This window comes from Solanum pennellii, chromosome 4 (assembly GCF_001406875.1).
Source record: "Solanum pennellii chromosome 4, SPENNV200".
NCBI lineage: Eukaryota > Viridiplantae > Streptophyta > Magnoliopsida > Solanales > Solanaceae > Solanum > Solanum pennellii.
The window spans coordinates 63,944,143-63,965,227 of NC_028640.1; the positions used below are offsets into that span (position 1 = coordinate 63,944,143).

The following is a 21,085-nucleotide window of genomic DNA, read 5'->3' on the forward strand; positions in this document are numbered from 1 at the left end:
AAAATCAAAGAAGGTTAGTGAAAAAGGTAACAACAAGTATGACACAAAGAATTTATTATTCCAGTAGTGATCTTTAAAGTAGACATTTAAGCCTAAGGAGTGTTCTTCTCTCCACTAGATACTTTGTACTGTATAAACTCTTAATTATTCATGTCACTCTACCATGTGTAAAAGACTTAGAATATTTAATATTGACTACCATAAAAGGTAATAAAATAATAAGAATTGACACTACTTTAGTAAAATCTATTTTAAAAAAATTAAAAATTGTATTGGCATGATTCATTTAGATGAACTGCTTGAAACCAGATTTTGATTATTTTATCAAGCTTTGGACTAGTCCGAAAAACTCTATTAAAAAATAATGGTATATACAAAGATATTCTCTATCATAAAGAATAACCTTTAGAAATAAATGTTTTAGTGATATGAGAAGGTTAAAATTTAATATAGAGTTTTTAAAATGGTTTAAATACACGGGAAAATTAGACGATCAAAATGAGTCGTTAGAAATACTTATTGATAAATGGTATACTACATAATAAGGTGGTTGAATCTAAAATTCCTCCTTTAAAAGAAATTAATCTACCCACAAATGGTAGAATTGTTACTACCTTACCTTTTCAAATAAATATAATCAACACTAAAGAAAGTAGAACAATTCCTTTTTACATGGATAAAACTAAAAATCTAGAAACTCATCTAATATTTAAACTACCAGAATTTTCTAATATTAAATTCCTAGAGTTTCAAGAAAAGTTTGAAATCACGAATAATCTTATTAATAAAAAACTAAAATCCGAATAAAAAATTACTAATCCTTTATTAAAAAGAAATGATAATAATATTAATAAAATAAGCTCTAATTATTCTACAAAAAAGAATTATTCTTTTTCGGATATACAATACAAAGAAAATGAGAGTTTATCTCATACTTTGCATTCGGAAAAAGAATTAGCTGAATGGAATATTAATAACCAATACAACTTATGATGAAATTATCTACTATAATTACAGTTGGATTTACCAGTATATTAAAGGATATTTTTAAAAGAAAAACCCCTTATAAACTATTAACCTATGGTAATCTCATAAGTTTTACAAATATTACTAGATTAGAAACAAGTATTAAACTTAAAAATCAATTAAAAAGGGCTAAACATCATCGTAAAAATTATAATGATAAACACGACGAACCCCAGTATTACAATAGAAAATCTAGATTAGTTAATAAAGACATTAATATGTGTTTGAACTGTGGAAAACACGGTCACCATGCTAAGATTAATCAGGCCCCTATTAAAAAGAAGGATACGATAAATAGGTTAGAACTAGAAGATAATATTATGAATAAATTATACTCAATTCTTAATAAAAATCACACTAGTTCCAAAAGAAATTATAGTAGAGATGACCAACTTAATATAAAGGATAATCTTGACCAAAGTTAGACTATTTTAGATGGTATAAAGATATTTTTTTCAACGAAGTTATGATTAGAAAAGACTGTAATCACGATTATTGGAAAAAAATCTATTAGTAGTCTACCCAAGCAACTTGCTGAAAAGGTTTGAATAAAATTAAAAGATAGATTTGAAGGAAAAATTCCTTCCAATCAATTAACCTATGGTGAAATAAGTTTAAAAAATATTACTGAATTAGAATTATTTACCGATATAAAACTTAAGAATCAACTAAAAAGAGATAGTAAAATATCAGAAAATGAACTAGGAAACTTTTGCCAAATTTTTTGTTATATTAAACTATCTTCCCCATCAAAAGAGACTTCTAAAAAAGAGAACAATAAAAAAAACATAAATCAGAAGAACCTCATCATTACAAAAGAAGATTCACAAGGTCTAACGTAACCCTGGTAAAATCAGATTCAATCAGATAACACAAAAAGGTGTTGGGGCTGTGGAAAAACAGGACATCGAGCCAAAGACTGCCCAACCACTAATAAAAATAAAGAGAAAATTAATATGTTAATTTTTGAAGAAGAAGTAAAACTAGATTATATTTTATTTTAGAAGAAAATAATTCCTCCCCCGATAAAAATCTTAGCGACAATGATCAGCTAAAGATGGCCTATAGTTCTTAAGATAATAAGTCGCCAGGCACTTCTGAATGTGGAAGTGCAAGTTGCACCTGCAAAAGTCATTCCATAAATGTCATTACTAGTAGTAATAAGTAAACGTTCCTTAATATGATAAATCATATTTAAAATCCTAATTTTAGGAAAAAATACCTAAATACCTTAAGAAGTTTTGTCTTTGAAAAGCAACCTGACAATAAAACTATTAAACCTTTTGATATGACAAATGTTATAAATAAATTTAAACAATCAATTAAATCCAAAATAAATTTACAAAATATTCTGGAAGAGATCTTACAGATAAGAGATAAAATAAATAAAATTAAGTAGAAACTCAACACCTTAGAAGCTAACACAATTTCTAAATTACCACCTAATCAGGAACTGAAAAATTATAAATCTGAACCTGAAGAAAAATCAAAAGAAGTAGAATTCCTCGTAGAATCTCTATCTAAATAAATTAAGAATTAATAGCATCACGGTTATTAGACCGCAAGGCATACATACAAAAATACTAGGTCAAAATCTTATATTCCCCTACTTAAACTATATATTAAACCTAAAAGAGAAAATACTTTTAAAATAAATCTGTTTGCACATCTAGAAAATTATACAATTACTAAACCTTCACCTCCTCCTAGGTTTCTTTATAGCACTAGGATCTACTCAATTTTAAAATAATTTAAATAATGACTGCAACGCAGCTCAAAATATTTTTTATAAAATTTGTGCATTTTATAGATGGAAAATGTTATTATACAACTTTGTTTTTAAAATAAAGGGAGGAAATCTCCCAAAAATTCTAATAAAAGAATTTTTCAAGGAAATAATGAGGCCAGGAATAAGACCTTTCCTGACGTTCAAACCCGAAGAAAAGATGAAACGACCATTTTATGAAAAGATAAAAATAATCAGAAGGTATATACATACTGTACCCTCACCACTAAAAAAACCTATAACTAGCTCACACAAGCTACAACCACTTCATTCATTTTGCCATGAAAATTCATCCTCCTCGATCAATAAGAGTATTTCAATCCAAACAAAGGATAGTTACAAGATGAAAAATGCAGAGATATATCAACAAGAGAATTTTGGGGCCACTACCCAAAAAGATAAAGATATGGTTACTCCAAATAAAAAATAATTTGAGTTAACAGTGTTACAGGTACTGGCAATTACCGCACTTGATAAAAATGTGGAAATTATGAAATCCAGGACTTACTAAAGCCCTGCTACACCAACAAAAATTATGTGGAGACGGAAGATCCCCTCAATACCCGGAGGTATTATGAATTTATTTGAACAGATACCAATTCGGTAGAAATTGAGCAAATTTGATGAAAGTAATCCAGATAGTATACAATATCCAAAGTTCACTATCAAAAGAATCTTGAGTTCGTTTGAATGATTTGACGATCATCTACATACCCTATTCACTTATCAAAAGCTCATCTACCCCAAACATATAATTGGTATGACTGTAAAGCAGCCTAGTGTAACTTTATTTTTGTTAGACCAAATACCCACACTTGACTTATCAAATATTCAAAAGAAATGATGAACGCGATAATTCCTCAATGATTTTACGAATGGTGGAATTAGTTTGGAGGAAATAAACAGGTATTATCAACTCAACATCAATTACAATTTGAGAAATTTCAGGTTTGAAAGAAATATATCTACCTGATAAGAAAATATTAAATTATGAAAGTTCTTTATTGCAAAAAGGATCTCTTATATTATTAGTTGGTCCCTCGACATTCGTGAATTGGAGAGGATCAAGTATTTAAGCAAGACCATTAAAATTAAAGGATGGGAGTCAGTTATCCGCAAATATAAGTTAGATTCAAGTTCATCACCCAAAGGGATTATGACAACTACAAAGAAAGATTAAAAAGAAGGCTCAAGGAACACTTATTTAACATCTCAACATTGATACAGAATCAAAATTTGAGTTATTAGATATTGCTGCCTCCAATGAAGAGCTTAGCAACGGATATATGTTAGATCTACAGGGAATAGCACAAGCAAACCTTCTTAATTAAAAGAAAGTGTCAGCATACTTTGATGATGAAGAAATAAGGATAGGTATCATCTTCAATAAAAACAAGAAAGTGCCAAGCATGTGTTATCATTTATTATGTCAACAAATAAGCAAACAGGTGAACCCCGCAGGAATAAAGTCTAAAGCCACAAAGTGACAAAGTGGACCCTGTAGGAATAAAGCCACAAATTGACAAAAGGACCAAATTACAAGATCTATGTTTTGAAGATAACATTTCAGCAAAAAAGATAAACATGCAGTGAAGGTTATGTTTAAGAGTTCCAACTACGTGGCATCTATTCCAAGCCACGTACAATTATCATCAATTATATGTATTAGGTAGTAGTTACGTGTAAAAAGAATAATGTGTCTTAGTGTATGCATACATGTAAAATAGATAGCATAATAAGTTAGATTAATCAGCACTTTTGAGGCCTATTTAAGGCTTTCAACTTGTATCAGTTGAGGGCATTTAAAACCTTACGGACTTTGAAACCTCTCTACACTTTCACCCAATTTCGCATCTTTTCCAATTCCATTGTCATCTTCAATGTTCTCTCTCTTTTCCTATCAATAAAATTTTTTACTGTAAGTATTCTCTCTACTGTTTTATTTATTTGTTTTCATGTTTTAAAAAGTTTTACTTTTACTATTACTTTTGTTATTTTCTTTTCTTTAAGCATTCTTAAAGTTTTGTTTTTAGATTTCACTTGTTCTTGCTTTCTTCCGTTACTTTGATTTCAAGTTGGTCGGGTAAAATATGAGTAGAAGCGGCGAAGTCCTTACGCTGTCCTTGGGTGGACAACGTCGAAACTTAGGTTGTGGTTGAGGTTGTAAGTTGGAGTTTGGTAATTGTTATTATTCTTCCACTTGTCTTCCTAGTTTTATTCCTATAAGTGGGGTAACCGGATAATTCCTGGTTTAGACGTTGGCAAGCCCTTACTTTTCGTCGGATTAGCTTAGATTATGTGTGTCGTAGAGACGGACCCAGAAGGTGTTCCCGTCCCCAAGCCTAGAGGAATAATATCAAAGAAAATTAGTGAAAAAGGTAATAACAATTACTACACAAAAGAATTTACTATTCCGATAATAACCTTTAAAGTAGGCATTTAAGCCCAAGGATAGTGTTCTTCTCCCCGCTAGATTCCCCCTTGATTAAAATGAATTCACCTACACATCAAAATATTTTAAATAGTATTAATATCTTTGCCACCTCTAATAAAATTGCAAAAATAGAAAATGATCTGCAAAAATTTGAATATTCCGAAAAAACACTTTAAAATAATTTATAAAATAGGACACTTTGATTTTATTAGACATTATAATATTAAGACTTCTGAGTCTAACATTGCTATTAATAAAATTATTGAGACTATTCAATTATTAGCAACTAATGATATTAATAGATATAAGAGAAATTATAAATTTCATCACATAGGACTTGTTCATGTAGCAGACAAAACCATTATATAGATTGGGTTTAGATGTACCCATATGTTTTATTTTAAGGGATAAGAGATTATTAAATTTTGATGATTCATTATTAGCAGTACTACAAAGTAACCTTGCAAATGGTCCGATATACTTTAATTGTTATCCTAATTATTGAATAGATATAAATGATCAAAATATAACTGATACATTAACTTTAAATGTTAAAACTAAAAATATGAATAGTAAAGCTAATACTAGAAAAATAGCCATAATATATAGAGTATATTATAGATTAACAAAAACTGAGATGAAATAAATGAAATTAAGCAGAGTCTCAACACTCTAGAAGTTGAATCGATTACTAATAAAATGTTAAATAATCCACCACCTAAGCAAGAACCAGAAGAAAATAAGTCCGAACCAAGAGAAACATCAAAAGAAGTAGAGTCTCTCATAGAACCTCTATCGAAATTAGGAATTAATACAATTACAGTCATTCGACTACAAAGCTACCACATACCCGTCACATTAATCATAGATAAAAATAATAACATTCATAAAATTACTTTATTTGATACAGGCGCAGATCAAAACTGCATTATTGAAAGATTAAGTCCACATAAGTATCTAGGTAAAGACACTATAAATTATAAACTCAGGAATGCTTATATATACAATAATGAAATTGGTTTCGTAAATGATTTCATGATAACCAAAGACATAAATGAAGAAATTATATTAGGTATCCATTCATAACCCAAAGAAATGCTTATACCTCTCAATTAGATTACAATCCATACCAAAGTGCTAGGGAAAATCTCATCTTCCCCTATCCAAATACTATGTCAAAAATGAAAGTAATTTCATAAAGGATAAAAATATATTTCAAATAAATTCACTTTTACATCAAGAAAATTTTACAATAAAGATTATTAAACCTTCTCTTCCTCCTAGAACTTTTTCGTAACACTAGGAGTTACCTTCTTTCAAAAAAAAAATAAGAACATAAGTGGAAGAAGAACCACAACTACCAAACTCCGAACTAATCACCCCGATTGCAACCTAAGTTTCGACGCCATCCGCCCAAGGACAGCGTAGGGACTTATCTGCTCCTACTCATACCTTCCCGGTCAACTTGGCTCTGATACTAATGGAGGGGACGGACCAAGTTCTAGGATGGAATCCTAATGAAAATTGGGCAGAGTAATAGAAGTGAGCAAGAACAAGCAAAATCAAAACTTAAAGAAAGAGAAGAACAAAAAGGCAGTACTCAAACTTAAAACAAAACTTTAAAATTTAAAACATAATAATAACCAATTATAAATAGAGAAAGTTAATACTTGCAAATTTTATTGATTTAGAGAAGTAAAGAACATGGATGGGAGACTGGAAAGTTTAGGGAAAATGGAGAAAATTGTAGAGAGTTTTTAAAAGTTAGTAAGAGTTTGAATGCCCTCTACATATACAAGTTAAAAGCCTTCCTTAAATAGGCCTCAAAAGTGCTGACTAATCTAACTTATTATATTATTATTTTACATGTGTGCACATACTAATATACATTATTATATGAGAATCCTTCAAAAAATCTCCTATAATGCCCAGCCAAGCCCAAGAAACTCCTTATATCTGTTGGAGATGTGGGTCTGGGCCAACTCTCCACTGCTTCTATATTCTGATTGTCAACTTTAATACCTCACCAGAAACAATGTGGCCTAGGAACGCACAGACTTAAGCCAAAACTCGCACTTGGAGAACTTGGCATACAACTTGTTATCTCAAAGTCTTAAGAACAGCCCTTAGGTGGCTAGCGTGATCTTCCTCATTCCTTGAGTAAAATAGTATGTCATCAATGAAAACGATGAAAAACAGATCCAAATAAGGGTTGAAGACTCGGTTCATAAAATCCATGAACGTTGCAGGTGCATTAGTCAACGAAAGGACATAAACAGAAATTCATAATGCCCATACCTTGTTCCAAAAGCTGTCTTGGGAATATCACATTCCTTAACCTTCAAATGATGATAGCCTAATCTGAGGTCAATCTTTGAAAAGCAGGAAGCACCTTGAAGTTGATCGAAGAAATCATATATCCTTGGAAGAGGATATTTATTCTGATCACCTTATTTAATTGAAGGTAATCTATATATATCCTAAGGGACCCATCCTTCTTCCTAACAAACAAGATCGGAGTGCCCCAAGGTGAGACACTTGGTCGGATAAAGCCTTTATCTAACAGATCTTTCAGTTGTTCTTTTAGTTCTTTCAATTCTGCTGGTGCCGTTCTATATGGCGGAATACAGATAGGACATCTACGCCAAAATCTATCTCTCTTTCAGGAGGGACTTCGGGTAGATCATCAGGAAAGACTTCTGGAAACTCACTGACTATAGGAACTGACTAAAGGAAAGGTACCTCAACACTTGAGTCATTAACTCGGACTAAGTGATATATCATTCCTTAGAAACTAACTTTTTTGTCTTAAGGTACGACATAAAGCGATCCTTAGGCACTGCTGAACTACTAGCCTACTCTATTACTGGCTCATTTGGACTCTGGAATTGGACAACTCGAGTTCTACAATCTATTGATGCATAACAGGCATGGAGCAAGTCCATACCTAGAATGACATCAAAATCTACAATGTCTAACTCTATTAAATCAGTCGTGGTACTCTTGTGATTGATGAAAACAAGACAATCACGATAGACTCTTTCAGCTAGATTAGAATCCTCAACAGCTGTAGAAACACCGAAAGGTTCACAAAGCTTTTGAGGGAGAATTTTAAACTGATTTGCAACATAAGGAGTTACAAAGGATAAACTTGCTCCTGTGTCTAATAAAGCATAAACATCAAAAGTAAATACTTTGATCATACCCGTGACTACATTTGGAGAATTCTCTTGCTTATGGCGTCTAGTGATTGCATAGAGGCGATTTGCCCCTCTGTCGGTACCAGAAGCAGCTCCTCTGTGTACAGCCCTGTTTGGTGGAACAACTGATGAAGATTGGGCTTTGTTACCCAGATTTTCACCACCTTGCTTATTATTAGGGCATTCTCGTATGAAGTGACCCTCTTGAGCACTCTTGAAATAACCTGTTTGGCCATCACGACACATGCCAGGTGGATTCTACCACATCTACCACACACAGAACTCCCATTACCCCTTTGTGCCACACTACCTTGTGATTGGGCCGGTCTAGCATTGGATTGCTGCGAGTTACAACCACTATACTCACCTCTGTTTCTGGGCGCAGGTGCACTAGCAGATGATGGTGTATGCCCCTCCAATTTCTGGAATTGTGATCGGCTTGAACCAGCTTTTGGTTGGCCAGACTCATTTTGTGTTTTCGCCTTCTTGTTGCAGTACTCTTCTCTATCCTTCATATTCTCTTCTTCAATTTGTTGAACGTATATCATCTGACTTGATATATCCATGTCACCAATCAACATGGAAGCCCTAATTTCCTTGCTTGAAGCACGACCCAACCCTGCAACAAACAGACTCATTCTTCTCCTCATCTCTTTCACCATCTCTGGAGCATAGCGAGATAGTTGGGTGAACTTCAACCCATATTCATGAACACGCATGGAGTCCTGTTTCAAAGTAAGTAACTCCCTCACCTTCGCTTCCTTCGGTTCACGAGGAAAGAACCTCCTCAAGAAGGCTTCCTAGAAGCAAGCCCAACTTGGATATGGTGCATCCTTATCCCTACAATCCTTCCATTGATAGAACCATGTTTCGGCCACACCTTTCAGTTGGTATGCAGCCAATTCAACCCTCTCAGTATCGACCACATGCACTACCTCATACACTTTCTTCAACTCCTCTATGAAGTTATCCGGATCTTCATAGTATTTGACCCGATTTGAAACTGGGGGGATTCATCCTAAGGAACTCACGAATTCTTGAAGTATCCGCTCCTTCCTGTCGAGCTTCTCTCTGCTGCCCAACTTGGTTCGTCACAACCTGACTCAACATCTGTATAGCTTCCCGCAATTTAGCAGTGGTAAACTCTCCTTGAGGTTGTGCCTCTGGTGCATTTGGAACCTCTTGTTCCTCAACATTTCTTCATGGACGACCTCTGACTACTGTTCTTGGAGGCATGATGATCTGAAAATACGTGTAAGCATGAATTAGAGGGAGACTTTTAGAGATAAATTCTTCGCACGAAATAAGATGAAAGAAGTGAAACATTCCTAAATGTTGCAGCCTCCTAATCATAGATGTGGTGCGCTTCACACCGATGACTAAGACTTTAGTGACACAACTTCATAGAATTCCTAGGACTATTGAACTTTGTGCTCTGATATCAAGTTTGTCATGCCCTGATCCTACACCCTAGGCGGGACCGACACTCAAAGACCATTGTTGGCCCTCAAGCGAATCCTTGACCTGGCTACTTGAATTAGCGGAAGACAAACCTCAACTTTGACATGAGTAAACATAATAAAAGTAAAAATACGTCATGTCATAACTTTGGCCAAAATGGCGCTTGAGTCTTAATAACTGAAAACATCTCCAAATTGAAATACTATAGTCTACGAAGCCTCTAACTGTCTAGAGAGGGATGTCGGGACAGACCCACAACATACTAAAAACAAAGCTAATATAGAAATGAAAAGGATGTCCTCCGAAATACAAGGAGGCTCACCACAAACTCTGAAGCTTAATCTTGATCAACGAAGCGCTGCATGCTGATCATGGGTACCTGCGTCTGCATTATGAAACGATGCAAGCCAACTGGCATCAGCACATTGAATGTACAAGTATACCAGATGGAGAGCTAAATAACGACTTAAGCTTGAAGGGATTAGATGAACTTACCTTGGCTCTGCTCAACTCAAGAGTGTACTTAACTCAAATGATATACATATAAAGCAGTTTAAATCACATGCAAGATGTGTGTGTGTGTATATATATATATATATATATATATATAGTTTTTTAAGGAAATTTGATAACACTCTCAACTTTACTTATATAAGAAAGTAATACGCCTCTGTGAGAGTTTCTCTAACCGACAATCATCACTATGAGCCTAAGTGATGATACAACATCTTACCTCACGTTGCAACAGGACCATCCTACACCTTGCCATCGGTATAGGACCTTACTCAACTTAGTGGATCTACTAGCTCTCCTTACGTAATCATCTAAAAGGAATGACACATCAATTCCCATGTTGGCTACATGGTTTACATGGAGAATTGAGTTAATATGAACTCTTATCTCCATGTCGGTGCTCAATACTACTCCCAAAAATGTACTTAAGCTCATACTTTTAATAAAACTTCCTTCCTTTGGGTTGAGATAATTTAGTGAACTCATTAGCTTTAAAAAAGCTCCTTTTGGAAATAAATGTTCCCGTTTTAGTTCAAAACTCTTTTGGAACTTCCAGTTCCCCTCTTTACTCAAATGTGAAACATTTGTAAACCTCTAGGGAATACTTAGTTCCCTGATATCTTTTTGAGAGATGAACTCAATTATTGCTCTTTACTTAATTTGAAACATTAACTCTTTGGGAATACTTAGTTTCCTTATAGCATTTAAGAAACGAACTCAACTCTTCACTTGATTTGAACTTTAAGTCTTTAAAAGAAAATGAATATATTTGTGAAAGACTTTAAAAAACTTTACCTTGCCTTACTTCTTAACTTCTAGACTTGGCTCTTAACTTCTTTAACTTTGACATTACTTTCCTTGAATTGATTTATGGATTCAAGGATCATGATCTCATGTTTATGGATAATTTTATGATATTTAGATTTATCTTAGAGTGTTGGAAACAACTAGGAATCAGGGGTACATCCTTAGGAACTAGTACGAAAAGATAGGGAAAGAACGGGGTGTCTTCAGGGGGTCCTCATGAGCTCTGAGAGGAGCGGCACGCCAGAACCTGAAGGACAGACTCTGTCCTGAGGGGCTTTGGAGGCATGGCACCCCAGCATACCCCAAAAAAAAATAATTAATTTACTTAAGGAAAAGACTAAAACACCCTTACTACATCCGATTTTGGAACTTTCCTTGCTCAACAATCCATCTTCCAAAGGTCATATCTCACTCATACGACTCGGAAGTTTGTAAACTTGGCGTCATTAGAAAGATCTTCCAACGAGCTTTCCATCCATATAAAGAACTCAGCCAAACTCCTTCTGAGCTGGAAGTTATGATCAGTGGTGGAGCCTAGATTTTCAATAACGGGGTTGAAAATCATTAGAAATAAATACAGGAAGTAGTCTAAGGGGGTTCGACAACTATTATATATACTTAAAAAATTATTTTAATCATGTATAAATAATTTCACCGAAGGGTGTTCGGATGAACCCCTTTGCAATAAGCTAGCTCCGCCCCTGGTTATGGTCATCCTAAAATAACCAATGCACTTTTGAAATCCCGGATTTTCCCAATTTTTTTCAAATTTATTTCTCCTTGCTTTTCTTAGCTTAATTTTAGTTTGTCTAGAATACGAGATGTTACAATATCTCCCCCTTGGGAACATTCCCTTTAATGAGAATTCTTTCTCAACGCTAAGGATAGTAATTTCTTTTCAGCAGTCAACAACACAACCAAGTATTACATGCTTATACATTACCTCAGAAAGTGTTAATAAGAGAGGTTACTACCTTGATTTGCCTCGTCTCTAGATTCAAAGATATGTGGATATCTCTTCTTCATACCCTCCTCTGCTTCCCAAGTCGCTTCCTCAACAAATTGGTTCCTCCAAAGGACCTTGACTCAAGCAATTTATTTTGTCCTCAACATGCAAACTTGCCAATCCAAAGTATGAACCTGAACTTCTTCATAGGATAAGTTATCCATTAATCCCCACATTCTCTGTTGGTATTATCCATGAAGGATCACCCAAACTTCTTCAACATACAAATATGAAATATCGGATGTATTTCTTCTAACTCTTGGGGTAGCTCCAACTCATAAGCCACATTTCCCACTCTTTTGGAGATTTTATAAGGTCCAATATACTGGGGACTAAGTTTCTCCTTCTTACCAAACCTCATAACTCCTTTCATAGGTGACACTTTAAGATACACCCAATCATCTACCTCAAACTCTAATGGCTTTCTTCTAACATCTGTGTAGAATTTTTGGCGACTTTGTGCAGTCTTCAACCTTTCTTGAATCACTTTCACCTTCTCCTTAGCTTGGTGAACTAAATCTGGTCCTATCAATCCTGCTTCGCCACCTAGAACCACCCAATAGGAGATGTGCATCTTCTACCATGAAGAGCTTCATATGGAGCCATTTGGATGCTCGATGATAACTATTGTTGTAAGCGAACTCGATTAGAGGTAGGTGATCATCCCAATATCCCTTGAAGTCGATCACACAAGATCTTAGCATATATTTTAAAGACAGTGTGCTCTGCTTGTCCATCTGTTTGAGGATGAAAAGCAGTGCTCAAATTCACCTTGGAACCCAAACCTTTTTGGAAATATTTCCAGAATTGTACAGTAAATTGTGCACCTCTATCTGAAATAATGGAGATCGGGACTATATGAAGTCTTACCACTTCCTGAAGGTACAACCTAGCATAAGCTAAATAGGTAGTCTTGACTGGCAAGAAATGGGCTGACTTTGTCATTCTGTCGACAATCACCCAAATGGAATCATGTTGCCTTCGCACTCTTGGCAAGCCTCTGATGAAGTCAATATTAATCATATCCCACTTCCATTTTGGAAGTTCTATATTCTGAGCTAAACCTCCAGGTCTTTGGTGTTCTACCTTCACTGCTGAAAATTTGAATATTTGGAAACAAATTAAGCAATATCTTTCTTCATGACTTCCCACCAATATACCTCTCTCAAATCACGGTACATTTTTGTGGAACCCGGATGAATGGAGTATCTGGAGCTATGAGCCTCCTCCAAGATCCTCTCTTGAAGTCCATCCATCCACCTTAGGTACACATAATCTGCACTGGTATTTCAGCACACTATCACCCCCTTGTTCGAAAGACTATCTCTTTGGCTATGGACATTTTTCTTCAAACCAAGAAGAATAGGGTCTTCGTCTTGCTTCTCTTTCACTTCTTATACCAAGGATGATTCAGCCCCATTGGTTACCACTTTGTCTCCTTCTGTTGAGTCCACAAGTCTAACTCCCAAACGTGCAAGTTTGTGCCATCTTTTGCTAACTCCCTATTTTCTTCTTCGACATGGGAAGTACTTCCCATGGACAACCTGCTTAAGGCATCAGCAACCACATTAGCCTTACCTGGGTAGTAAAGAATACTCATGTCATAATCCTTTAGTAATTCCAATTACCTTCTCTGTCTAAGGTTGAACTCTTTCTGAGTGAACCATATTGGAGGCTATTGTGATCAGTGAATATATCCACATGATCATCAAATAATAATGACGCCATATCTTCAATGCAAGCACTACTGCAGCTAATTCTAAGTCATGAGTTGGATAATGGATAATTCTTCTCATAAACATTCAACTGTCTGGAAGCATAAAAAACTATTACCTTGCATTTTGCATTAATACATAGCCCAAGCCAACTTTTGATTCGTCACAATATACCACAAAGTCTTGAGTACCCTCTGGTAAGGTCAAAACTAGAGAGGTAGTGAATCTCTTTTCAACTCCTGAAAGCTTTTCTCACAAGATTCAGACCATTAAGACTTAACTTTCTTATGAGTTAACTTGGTCAAAGGAGAAGAGATAGATGAGAATCCTTCAACAAATCTCTGATAACACACAACCAACCCCAAGAAATTCCTAATATCTATTGGAGATGTGGTTCTAGGCCAACTCTTTACCGCTTCTATCTTCTGAATGTCAACATTAATACCCTCACCAGAAACAATGTGGCCTAGGAATGCCACAGACTTAAGCAAAAACTCTCACTTGGAGAACTTGGCATACAACTTCTTATCTCTCAAAGTCTGAAGAACAACCCTTAGGTGGCTAGCATAATCTTCTCCATTCCTTGAATAAATCAGTATGCCATCAATGAAAACAATGACAAACAGATCCAAATAAGGTTTGAAGACTCGGTTCATAAGATCCATGAACGTTGTAGGTGTATTAGTCAAACCAAAGGATATAACCAGAAATTCATAATACCCATACCTGGTTCTAAAAGTTTTCTTGGGAATATCACATTCCCTAATCTTCCACTGATGATAGCCTAATCTGAGCTCAATCTTGGAAAAGCAAGAAGCACCCTAAAGTTGATCGAAGAGACCATCTATCCTTGGAAGAGGGTATTTATACTTGATGCTCACCTTATTTAACTGACGGTAATTTATACACATCCTAAGGGACCCATCCTTCATCCTAACAAACAAGATCGGAGCGCCCCAAGGTGAGACATTTGGTCGGATAAAGCCTTTATCTAGCAGATATTTCAGTTGTTCTTTTAATTTTGTTGGTGCCATCCTATATGGCAGAATAGAGATAGGATGAGTATCTGGGATAACATCTATGCTGAAGTCTATCTCTCTTTCAAGACGGACTCCAGGTAGATCATCAGGAAAGACTTCTGGAAACTCACAGACAATAGGAACTGACTGAAGGGAAGGTACCTCAACACTACATCCTTTAGAAACTAACTTCCTCTCCTTAAGGTACGAAATTAAGCGACCCTTAGGCACTGCTGAACTACCAGCCCACTGTATGACTGGCTCATTTGGACTCTAGAATTTGACAACTCGAGTTTTGCAATCTATTGATGCATAACAAGCATGGAGCCAGTCCATACCTAGAATGACATCGAAATCCACCATGTCTAACTCTATTAAATCAGCCATGGTACTCTTGTGATTGATGAAAACAGGACAATCACGATAGACTCTTTCCGCTAGAATAGACTCCCCAACAGATGTAGAAACACCGAAAGGTTGACAAAGCTTTTCAGGGAGAATTTCAAACTGATTTTCAACATAAGGAGTTACAAAGGATAAAATTTATCCCTGGGTCTAATAAAGCATAAACATCAAAAGTAAAGACTTTGATCATACCGGTGACCATATCTGGAGAGTTCTCTTGCTCTTGGCGGCTAGTGATTGAATAAAGGTGATTTGCTCCTCCGTTAGTACTAGAAGAAGCTCCTCTGGGTGCAACCCTTTTTGGTGGAGCAACTGATGAAGATTGGGCTATGTTGCCCGTATTTTCACAACCTTACTTTAGTATTAGGGCACTCTCTCATCAAGTGACCCTCTTGACCACACTTGAAACAACCTGTCTGGCCATCACTACACTTGCTAGGGTGGATTCTACCACATCTACAACACACAGAACTTCCATTACCCCTTTTTGCCACACTACCTTGCGATTGGGCTGGTCTAGCATTGGAGTGTTGCAAGTTACGACCACTATACTCACCTCTATTCTTGGCACAGGTGCACTAGCAGATGATGGTGCATACCTCTCTAATTCTAGAATTGTGGTCGGCTCAAACCACCTTTCGATTGGCAAGACTCATTCCCACTCTTCGCCTTCTTGTTGCGGTACTCTTCTCTATCCTTCATCTTCTCTTCTTCAAATGTTGATTGTATACCATCAGCCTTGATATATCCATGTCACCAATCAACATGGCATCCGTACCTTCCTTGCTTGAAGCATGACCGAATCCTGCAACAAACAGACTCATTCTGCTTCTCATGTCTTTCACCATCTCCAGAGTATTGCTTAATAATTATACGAACGGGTGTTGTATAGTAATAAATATAGATTTTAGTTTATATATAAGTATTTATTGAAATAAAAATTTAAAGTTGCACATATACGTTCAAATAATATTGAATTACCTCACTGTTCTCTAAGCTATTCATTTCATCTGGATGTTGTAGTTCAAAACATATAGGTGACTGTGGAACGCCCCCAATTGAAGATTTCGATGGAACTTCTAAATCAGAATCCTGAAACAAACTTTCATAAATTCAACATACAAAATTATCAATGTGTATAGACATATACAAAAACATCATATAAGTCATAATCAAACCTCTACAATTGTATCATCTGGTGATAACTCGTCAGTGATGGAAATCTTCAAAGACTGATCAACACTCTTGGATTCAATTTATTTTTTTTCAAAATATATCAAACACAAACAAAGGTATACAAAGACAAAAGAAAAATAAAAGCAAACTTCAAAAATATTTTCATCCCGTGATAATTCATTATTGATAGGATGCTTCAAAGACTGACCAATAGGCATAAGAAAACATAAATACATATCCAAAAACAAAATGATGTTCAAAAATTAACATATGAACATATATTGTATAACAATTATACAAACGAATGTTGTGTAAAAAATTTATATTACAATTTGTACATATACATAATAATAGAAATAAACAGTTGAAAGTTGCACATATACGTTCAGATAATATTGAATTACCTCATTATTCTTTAAGTTATTCATTTCATTTGGACGTCGTTGTCCGGCACTTGAAGATGGAGAGTGTATAGGTGACTGTGGCATGCCCCCTATTGGAGATTTCGATGGAATTTTTATATCAGAATCCTGAAATGAACTTTTATAAATTCAACATGCACAATTAAATTTATATGACAAATGTAATTATATGTTTGAATACAAAGCCTTCACAGTTGATTTTTTGTTGTTAATGGCATTCAGTACAACATTGAAGTTATCTTGTATCAACTTTCTTAATTTTGTATACTCTTCTTTAACCTAGAAATACATGAAGGTATGAAATTTAAAAATTTTAAGAATAAATATACAACAATATGTGCAATAGTATTATACTTATATACAATTTGAATGAATCAAATTCAACACGCGAAATGTTGATTTGAAATGAATCGTTGTTTGATGTTGTAACACCAGTGTAGCATTTGATTTTTTACGTTTGACACCAATTGTTTGATGATTGGCTTGGTTACAACAACAGAAGGTTGCTTTCTATGCCTCACACATCGAGTCTTCACTGATGGATAGACTGGGGCATGACATGTTTGTGGCCTTTGTAATCGTGTTCTTGAACAACTTTGGGTGGGATCTTCTTTGGTATAACCGGGACAGATTGCCTGAGTCGCTTTTTGATAGTTAAGATGTATGAATCAGATACAATTTTTTCCTTTCACTTGTTGTTAAATGATTTTGGTGGGTCTTGAAAGTCAGCATCTGACTCAAGAGATTGTATATCATCATCTGCTTCAATTTTGGAAGGTGCTATTGATGGCAAAGTTGTATGAAATTGCACATACTCTTGCGACAATGGAATTATTGCAATTTCCAATGGGGTTGGAGTTATGTTCCGAAAAATAATCTAAAATTTATAATAAAATCATTGCATATATATAAATATATGTATAATTAGTGAGGAACTACATACATTATTTACGAAGAACAGAAAATTCATATATGTATAAACACTTGCAACTCAATATTTATTTAATGCTTATAAATTGCCTTGTGGTATAGTTATGGATTCGGTTTCCTATGCGATTAGTGGCCATAAAATAGGATTAAAGTGAACTGTCAAGAGACTTTTGATGCAACCCAATTAAGTTGATGTCGATGGAAGTATTTAAACTTGAGATCAGAAGGTGGTATTTGAGTCTAAAGTACAAACTGACATAGTGTATATAAGTTCTAAGTTATGTTAAAGTTATTAATGTCTAGAAATGGAACAAAATATTGAGGTTCTTGCTTGACTTCACTGAGCTTGTAAGTGACAAGTAGGTGCATCACCTACTTTGACTTATTGATTAGCCAGAAAAAAAAACCAAGTAGGTCCATCACCTACTAAGACTCTTTTGACTGTGTTATTGGGCCAAGTACACTACACCTATTTGGATTAATTTAGAGAATAGAAGAATAAGGGGAAAATGGACAGCCAAGGCCCAATCTTCCCAATCCCACAAGAAACAATTTTAATGGAAAACTAGGTGCATCATCTACTTAAAGGTGTGGCCCAAATTAAAGACACATGTTGACTGCAAATGAAGTACAAGAAAGGTGGCAAAAAGCCAATGTTCTTAAGTCCAGAAATTCCAAATGAAAAGTCCAAGTAGGTGGGTCACCTGCTTGAAAATTTATGGCCCAAAATGAGTTAGAAAGTCGGCCAAACCAGGTCCCCTTAAAAGAGATTGATATCAGCTTTTTTCAACCATTTTTACTTTGACAAAAAATCTGATTACTAGAGCTTTATCTCCTCTCTCTCTTAGATTCATACAAAAGCCATTAAATACCATTAGGGTTCTGAACAATAAGTATTTCAAGCTATTGAAAGGTACATTTTAAGACAAGTTAAGGAGGACAACCTTTACCTTAAAGAATCCAAGTCTTAGCAAGTGGTAGTTATGTCCAGCAAGGTAATCTACTGCAATTTTCTCCCTCTTGTGCTTGGTATGTGTTAGTGATTTGGAGTTTTTACTTTGACATGGTGAGTATTGGAAGGATGTTCTGGTGATTAGTGCATTTTGGGACAGCTATGGTGGGGAGTTCTCTTTAAATTAAGCTATGAGCTTGTTTGAGCACTTTAAAAGTAATGTTAGGTGTTCAAGTGATGGTGATCAAAAACCATGATTCATATTGCTTCTATTACATTATTCTGTTCAAAGATTGTTTTATGTATGTTATGATAAGGAATGTGACTGGATGTGCGGGGAAGTTATGGAGACGTTAAAGGACTTAAATGTTGCAGGTAGTTGGGGAGGACCTGATACGAAGGTTTTACAGTATATATAGACACGATTAAAAGGATAGGGAAGGAAAGCAAACACTCACTAGATAAATTGCATCATACTGCTTTGTTACTATTTGGGTGTGATCAAGTGGCTCAAATTGATTGATTAGCTACTAATACTAGTCTGACAACTTATTATATTGTAGATTAGTGATCTCAAGTGGAGCTTAAGTCATACGTTTTAAATTGTATAGCAAGATATGTAAGGCTATTTGATTTCCTATTTCTTCGGCATGAATCCAAAACTAGCCTTACAAAAAGTAAGCTTTCTAAGTGCCCTTGGTAGCGACTGATCCATAGTTGAAGTTTCTACTCCCTAGAGCATCGAAGTGGGTACTCTAAACTTTGTATTTGCATCATATAGAGTTCAAATCTATTGGCTGAATGTTAAATTGTCTTCACTGGATGTGCTTCAATTTGAGATGTCAAAATGCTTACCGAGTCATATAAGCTCCTAAGTACTACGTTCAAGTCACATTAGCTTCCCATGTCATTGTTATTAACATAAGTCCATATTCATTTGTCTTCTACTACTGGTTCGTAGTTCCAAATCTAAACAAGGATTATGACCACCAAAACAAACAATCACAAACAAGTTATGAAAATCAAAAAGAACAATCTCTACTGAACAATCCCAAAATAGTTATGACTGATAAACAACAATCTCAAAGATGAAAGAATCTAAGTGAAGTAATCTGTATGATTATGGATGGCACCTAAGGGGCGAAAGCCTAGCATGGGCCGATCCCGATTAGTATAAAAGGGTGGTAGCTCAGGGGCAAAAGCCTAGTGGGCCGATCCCAATTGGTATGGAAGGGTGGAAGCTCAGGGGCGAAAGCCTAGCATGGGCCGATCCCAATTTGTGAAATTATGATGACAGCATCCCAGGGGTTAAAATTCCTAGCATGGGTCATCCTCTTCTACCACTGATAAACTGGTCATTTGTATGATATGTTGTATAAAGATTATAAAGTAGAGAAAAGAATGTAACATGCATTATTCCACAAGTACAAAGCAAAGGTGGTCTCTTATCCTTATATATTGGTATTTGGTTGCACTTGAGATCTCGTTAAATATGGTTGTATTATGCCTTACATATTCAGCACATTCTTTCATACTGACGTCCCTTATTGGGAATGCTACATTTCATGTTGCAGGTACAAGTACTCAACTAGCAAATCTTCCCAATAGAAGCACATTATACTCAGCGGATGTTGGTGAACTCCTGGTCGATTTGAGGCTTAAAGGAGTCTTTACTACGCGTATTTTCATAGTGGTACCATCATGGATTCCAGTAGAGGCTTTGTAGACATTATAAAGCTATCATCTGTATTCATAATTTCACTTGTCACATATAGCAGTTCAGCTAGTTAAAATGTGTTATATATGAAGCTTCTCAATAGTAATATGCACAGTAATTTAGTTTTTCATCATAGATTACTTGTAAAGCATGTGTTTATAAGGTACTTGTCCGCCTCACCTAGGATTGGAGGCTGACAAAAGTGGTAACAGAGCAATTCTTCCTTGGGGGTCAACAAAGCCGTGTCTAGTAGAGCCTTAGTTATGAATGTGTTGCGTGCCATATTTACAATTAAGGGGCTGCTTGGACATTTAGGAAATGTTACCTTCCTTCATAATCTTGATCGTGCGATAGAGCGAACTTAAGAAGCCCATTTCCAGTTGTACAAGATCATGCTATTTCATATTAACTATGGTTTTGGTTAACGGTTGTTAAAGTGCTGGCGTGTAACATACAAAAGGACCTTAAGTTACCAAAAGTTTGACTAGATTGATCTCATTTTATTCGACCATCTCA

The 21,085-nt window shown here is 35.2% G+C and overlaps 1 long non-coding RNA gene across 1 annotated transcript; it reads left to right on the forward strand.

Annotated features, from left to right (window-relative positions):
• The first annotated feature begins 4,580 nt into the window (after positions 1-4,580).
• Positions 4,581-20,702, forward strand: LOC114076738. Its single transcript, XR_003577722.1, has 2 exons — positions 4,581-4,730; positions 20,427-20,702. It is a non-coding gene; the product is annotated as an uncharacterized LOC114076738 (long non-coding RNA).
• The last annotated feature ends 383 nt before the right edge of the window (positions 20,703-21,085 follow it).